Genomic DNA, 6,997 nt, shown 5'->3' with positions numbered 1-6,997 from the left:
CATTCCAACCAGCAGAAAGGAAAGGCTTGTCCCTAGCTTTAAGGAAACTTGGAAGTCCACACAGTTCTGCTTAATCTCTGTGGCCAGAATTTAGTCTTGTGGCCATACTGTAAGAGAAACTAGGAAATAAAATTTTTATTGTAGGGGCCACATGTTCAGCTGGGAATTGAGGTGCTTTATTCTGGAAGAAAGAACAGTCTCATTTTGTAAAAAGCAACTACCTTGTAGAGTTGTTTTGAGGACTAAATGAGCTAGCACATGGAAAATGCTAGTTCAGGGTCTGGATATATATAATAAGACACCAACTGTTAGGGTTAAATAAAGCTCACCTCCATAGAGCCTTTGTTAATCCCCTTGTTTCAAGTATTCTTTCCTTTCTCTAAATTCCACAGTATTACCATTTTTAATTGCATTTCTCATTCCCTATCTTTTATTTACATCTATCTTACGTTATGTCAGTTAGATTCTTTCTGTGGTAAGAAAGTTTGCCTCAAAATGATACAGGGAATACTAGCTCACATAACTGAAAACAATCCAGTGGTAGGACAGAATTCAAGTAAGGTTTCATCAAGGCCTTTTTGTACTCTCAGCTGACCTCTCCAGGGGTCAGCTTTCTTCCAAGGCTGCCCTCCCCCATGGATGAAAGCAGCTGTTGAAGTTACAGATTTCCTTGCTCATATCAAAGGGAATAAATTAAACTTTGAGTCCCTAGCTTTACTCTGACCCAAACATCCTGAACTAATCACAATGGGCGGTGGGGGGAGGGACCCACACACTGAGTGGCTTAGGTCTGCCCATCCGATGTGGCAAGAGCCATGGATTACTCTGGAGTTAGAGTCAGGGTCGTCCCATTAGGACCACATGGCTGCTCTATGTGGGGTGGTTTTCCAAAGCAAAGTCAAGAGGGGCAGTGGGTGCTGGGTAGGCAAGCAACAAACTCCCACTATACCAAGTCTACTAAAGCCTAAACATGGGGCATCAGATTCGTTTTGTAGCTCTCCACAGCATCTAGCACAGCGTGTGTGTCTAGCGGTGTATTGTCAAATATTTGCTGCATTTAAGGATGAGTAAATTTGACAACACAGATGGCTGGCTGGTGGAGGAAGGATTCAGTGTAATCCACTAGTCAGTAAATAGAATAACTGGTGTCAGATCCTCTCCCTGTCTTGGTGGCATAAAGGGGTAGGGGCTAAAGAGCAGGAGGGAAGGTGTCAACACAGAAGGGACCAAGGAGGGGCGGCTTGCCCAGTGGACCTGTCCCTGAAAGAACACAAGGAGAAGCTGAGACCCCAGGAAAATAGCCTCAGGAAAGTAACCCCTCTGGGTTCACCCACCCTGTCACTCCTGTGGTCTCCCTAGTACTGGCTGGTGGGGTTTTGTTGTTTTGAACATTATGGGTTTAGATATAATGGAGCCTTGTTCATGATTCCAAACTGCCCTTTTAGCTTCTATTCACAGAAAAGCTTTCCTGTCCCTGTAGGGGAGGGAGCTTCCTGTGGTTTCGGATCTCCTTTCCACTACTTTCAAGTTGTTTCTCCCAAAACTTCTACTCTGGCAGGCTCTGGAGAGAAACCTGCTCCGTTGCTGTCTCTCTCCTGCTCTGCAGACTCTCTTCTCATTTCTCAGGTTTCAGAGTATGTCGGCTAGCAGGTTCTCATTGTTACAGAAGGATGCTTTTCACTCTAGCAGGAAATAATAAATTCATCATCCAAACCAAATTTAGCCTCTGAAACACCCACTCTTCATCCCACCTACTTGGCAGGAAATTTGATCCATAGTAATTTCGGTCCCCAGATACCTCCAGGATCAAGAGGCCTTGGGGGTTAGCCAGTAGGAAAACCTCTACCCTTTGTCACTGTTTAAGACTTGACCATTATAGGGGCACCTGGGTGGCTCAGTCATTAAGCGTCTGCCTTCTGCTCAGGTCATGATCCAAGGGTCCTGGGATTGAGCCCCATGTTGGGCTCCCTGCTCAGCGGGAAGCCTGCCTCTCCCTCTGCTGCTCCCCCTGCTCGTTCTCCCTCTCTCTGTATCTCTAATAAATAAAATCTAAAACAAAAAAAAAGTTGACCATTATAATGGAGCTTCCATCCCCACCAAGATAACAAAACTGTCTCACTAAGGTCACCGCACCACCACCTAGCCAGCACATTCACTGATCGGATTGGCCCTTGTCCTCACCGGCCTGTCAGCCTTAGTACCCCAAGGTGTTCTCCTCTGGCTGGCCTCCCACCTCTCCGCCTGTACCTTCTCACCAGTCAGTGGCATGGAGGCAGCCACCGCTTAATTGTTGCTCTGCCCGGGGCTCTGCCTCTCCCTGAACACTTACGAGCCTAGGGAGTGACCTTTCCACAAGCCTCTCCCATGAGTTGTGTCTCCATCCCCTGACACTGTCCTTCCTGAGCCCTGAGCCCCAATCTCCACTTAGATGTCCTCCACTGTCTGCCTTTGTCTGAGCCCCCTCCTCCCTGCATCCACCAAGGCACCCGCTCCTGACAATGCTGTGTCACCCGAGCCAGTCCGCCCTCAGTCCCCAAGTGAATTCCATCACTTCTGTACCATCTGGGTACTCCTTGCCAGGACTTCTGGCCAGCCTCCCTGCACGCCTCTCAGTGTTGCTGGGATGTCAGGCCCACCTTTGACACAGCCACTCTTCCATAGGGATTCCCTGGCATCTTCCTGTCCCTCCTGGCTGCAGAGTTGGGCCCCCTCTTGTCACTCCCTCTCCCCACCCCTTAGTCCCGCACAACCACAGCTGGTGCTCCAGCCTCACTGAAGGTCGTGCTTCTGTAATTTTCTCATTTGCGCATGGAATGCTGCCCTCCCTCCCTCACCTCTTCAGGACTTCTAGAGTCCCGGGTTGGGGAGGCTTTCTCCCTTATAGCCTCAACCTCTTTGGGAAGCTCCCATCTCCAGCACTGTGCAGCGTGGAGGGGATGATCTAGCTGCGGACCCAGCTCCTTCACTGGGGGCCTCTCAGACACACAGGCTGTCTTACTGCCTGCTGGCTTCCCAGGCCTGAGCATGTTGCTCGCAGGGAGCAGCTCACCAGTGAACACTGGGGAATGCCCCTGCCAGCGCCCACTTTCCTCTTCAGTGACTCAGGTTTGGAGGTCGCAGGAGATTGTAGCTGGTCTCCCTACCCCCAGTTCTCAGCACCCCATCCAGCCAGGTCGTGGCCATTAGAGCTACCTAAATTACCTCTTGGAAGCACTTTTGTGCTCAAAAATTTTCAGAATGAAATTCCAGTCCCTTAGCCTGACTTACAACCTTCCAAAATCTATCCCCAAATCAACATTGCCTTCTTCAACCACTACAGACTACAATTCTGACAGGTACCCATCGAACTTTTGCCAAATGACTGAAGAATACGTGAATGAATGCCTTCTGTATAGTGGAGATATTTTGCAAATGGAGTCCATTGCCAGAGGACCCTGGAGGTGGGGTCCTATAGAAGTCTGTTAATATGGGAGCAAGGGGTTTGGGGGAGATCTCCTCCAAGCTCAGTAAGCTGGACCCAGGGACAAAGCCTCACCCAGGGGGAGAGATTTTAAGTGCAAAATCAGGGCTGTCTCTCATGTCTGCTCAATCTGGCCTGTAGGCACATATTTTTCATGGTTCCAAGGTGAGAGAGGGCTGTAAGTAGGAGCTGAAGAGCTCTTTCCTTACGAAGCTCTAAATGTTGGGTGCAGAAGCTAGCTTCTTGGGACCTCCGCATGGACTGGCTCAGGCTCCTCCAGGGCCCCAGGCTCGGCAGCTGGGCCGGGTCAGACAAGGCAGTGGCAGGCCCACAGCACAGGTCCCAGGAGCCCACTGAGTGATGAACCCGTGTAAGACAGTTCACTGATGGAGACAGGAGGTTCTGCATTAGGCAGGGTAAGAATGTGCAGTCTGATTTCTGACAGTCTTTCTGGCAGGAGAGGCCTGGGGGATCTTGGCAAAATAAACTTGAGGGTGTCAATTAGAGGCTGAGCCTCTGGGCGTCCCCTACTACTCTCTCTCCCTTCATAGGTTCATTGCTATGGCCCAGGTCAAAGGCTTGCTCCTTCGGGGTGCCTTCCCTGAACTCCCTAGTTGGAAGTAGCCCTGCTCCTCTCCCCTGCAATTCTACGCCTGCATCCTGGAGCAGTGGTGGAGCACTTGGGCCACATGGTCTTGTGGCTGGATGTTCATTTCCCTACATGGCTCTGTAAGCATAATCCTTCTTCCCATCCTCCTGAACATGTGGTGCCCTGGGCAGAGCCAGGAACTTAAAGATATATATATTTTTAAGATTTATTTATTTGACAGAGAGAGCACAAGCAGGGGAAGCAGCAGAGGGAGAGGGAGAAGCAGGCTCTCTGCTGAACAGGGAGCCCGATGTGGGGCTTGATCCCAGGACCCCGGGATCATGACCTGAGCCGAAGGCAGACGCTTAACCGACTGAGCTACCCAGGCACCCCAAAGATATTTCTTGACTGAATGGTAGTTCAGTGATTTTTAATGGTCTTCAAGAGTTCTGCACTGTACATAAAAGGATACAATTAAAGTGAAAAGGCCATCTATAGAATGGAAGAAAATATTGCTAATTATTACCTGATAAGGGTTAAGATTCAGAATAAAGAACTCCTACAACTCAGCAATTAAAAACAAAAACCAAAAAGCAACCGAATTGAAAAAAATGGGCAAAGGATTTGAATAGACATTTCTCCAAAGAAGACATACAAATGTCCAAAAAGCACAGGAAAAGATGCTCAACGTCACTAATCATTAGGGGAGTGCACATTAAAACCACCATGAGATGTCACTTCACACCCAGTGGAATGACTACTATAAAAAAAACCAGAAACACCAAAATAAGTATTGGTGAGAATGAGAAGAAATTGGAACCCTTGTGCTCTGTTGGAATGAAAAATGGTGCAGCTGCTAATGGAAAGCGGTATGGCAGTTCCTTGAAAATTAAAAATAGAACCACCCCATGATCCAGCATTCCCACTTCTTGTTATATATCCAAAAGAACTGAAAGTAGAGTCTCAAAAGGTATTTGTACGCCCATGTTCATACAGCACTATTCACAATAGCCAAGTGTCCATCAGTGGATGAATGGATACATAAAATGTGGTGTATATACACAATGGAATATTCCATCTTAAAAAGGGAGGAAATTCTGACACATGTACAACATGGGTGAGTCTTGAGGACATGCTAAGTGAAATAAGCCAGTCACAAAAAGACAAATACTGTATGATTCCACGAATATAGCCAGATTTATAGAGACAGAAAATAGAATGGTGGTTGCCGGGTGGGGTGGGGAGTTGTTTTGTGGACAAAAACAGTTTCAGTTTTGCAAGGCAGGAAGTTCCAGTTTTGCAAGAGGGGAAGAGTTCTGGAGATTGGTTGCACACAATGTGAATATACTTAACACTACTGAACTGTACACTTAAAAACGGCTAAGTCGGGGGTGCCTGGGTGGCTCCGAGGGTTAAGCGTCTGCCTTCGGCTCAGGTCATGATCCCAGGCTTCTGGGGTCGAGCCCCATGTCAGGCTCCCAGCTGGGCGGGGAGTCTGCTTCTCCCTCTCCCTCTGCCTCTCTCCCTGCTTGTGATCTCTCTGTCTCTCTCTCTCTGATAAAATCTTAAAAAAATGGCTAAATCAGCAAATTTTATGTATATTTTACCACGATTAAAAATTAAAAATTAAAAAAAAAAAGATCTGCACTGAGTTGGCCCATTCAGATAATTCACTGGACAAGCTTGTCCCAAAGCAGCACCCTGGTGGAGCTGGGATTTGTTACTTGGCCACAGAACATCTTGAGGAGAGGTAGGTGCTCCATACATTCCTAGGGAAATAAGGAAGGCTCTCACTCCTCAGCGTGTAGTTCAAAGACCTGAGTAACAGCATCACCCAGGCTCGATGGAAACACAGAACCTCAGGCCCCAACCCAAACTTATTGGAATCTGTATTTTAATAGGCTTCCAGGCGATTCCTGCAAGTTAATGCCTGAAAAGCCTCACCTGGAGATCATCCCTGGGAAGAAGAGCACTGAAGGAGGGGGGAGTGGCATACACACTGGACAGTCTCTGAGGACCAACTCTCAGCCCTCTCCCAACTTAGACATGGGGAAACTGAAGCCCTGGGGACCACAGAGGCTTGTACCAGAGAGGCTGCTGGACACATTTAACTGGTTGGGCTCTGGAAGTTGATTTCACAGGAGCTGACTTGTCCACCTAGCTGTGTGCTCTTGAGGGAGTTACTCTACATCTCTGACTTAGCTTCTTTGCCTGTGAGAGCCACCCCATAGATCTGCTTATTTAACTGTGGAAGAATGAGTACAGGTAACGGTGAACAGGTGCCCAGGGCATACCTGCTCAGTGATGCCAAAGAGCAAATTCAGGCATTCATTCACGAATACATTCATTCCTTACAGAACAAGTATGAACGCTTGTCCAGTAAGGACCTGGAGATCTGGCAGTGAGGAGGATGAGCCGGACCTGTCTGCAGGCAGGGACCACCTGAGCATGGGGGCACCCAGGGAACTGGCTCTTACAGCTGCAGCCCCAGGATGGGGAACCTCTGGCCAGAGCCATTATAGACACCCCCCCTGCGCCCCACCCCACTGCAATCTGGTATTGGGGGGCGGGCTGGGCCAGGAGGGGCAACACTGCCTGGCCCTCTGGTGGCTCTCAAGCTGGGCCAAGCTGCAGCCCTCGGGATGCTTTTTATACAGGCAGAGTCTGGACCCAGGGATCCGCCTGGACATCATCATGCATCCCAAGGGCCTGAGGCACCTGCACTGGGCTACAGCGGGCTTGGCTGCGGTGCAGGGGGTGAGCTTGTGGGACGGGCGCCCTTCCCACCTCCTCCCACCACGGTATGCTTCGAAAGCCAGTGGTCCACCCCCCCATGGGTCGGTCGCCCCACTGGGCCCACATCTGAGGCACTTCACCTGGCTCCCGGCACTTTGTCCCCCTCCACAGCAGGTTCTACACTAGGCCCCCTAACTTGGTTCCACACCAGG

The sequence above is a fragment of the Callorhinus ursinus genome, unplaced genomic scaffold (assembly GCF_003265705.2).
Source record: "Callorhinus ursinus isolate GAN/ISIS: 27379988/994484 unplaced genomic scaffold, GSC_fseal_2.0 scaffold11, whole genome shotgun sequence".
Lineage (NCBI taxonomy): Eukaryota > Metazoa > Chordata > Mammalia > Carnivora > Otariidae > Callorhinus > Callorhinus ursinus.
The sequence above is the reverse complement of the archived record's forward strand: the minus strand, read 5'-3'. Positions refer to the sequence as shown.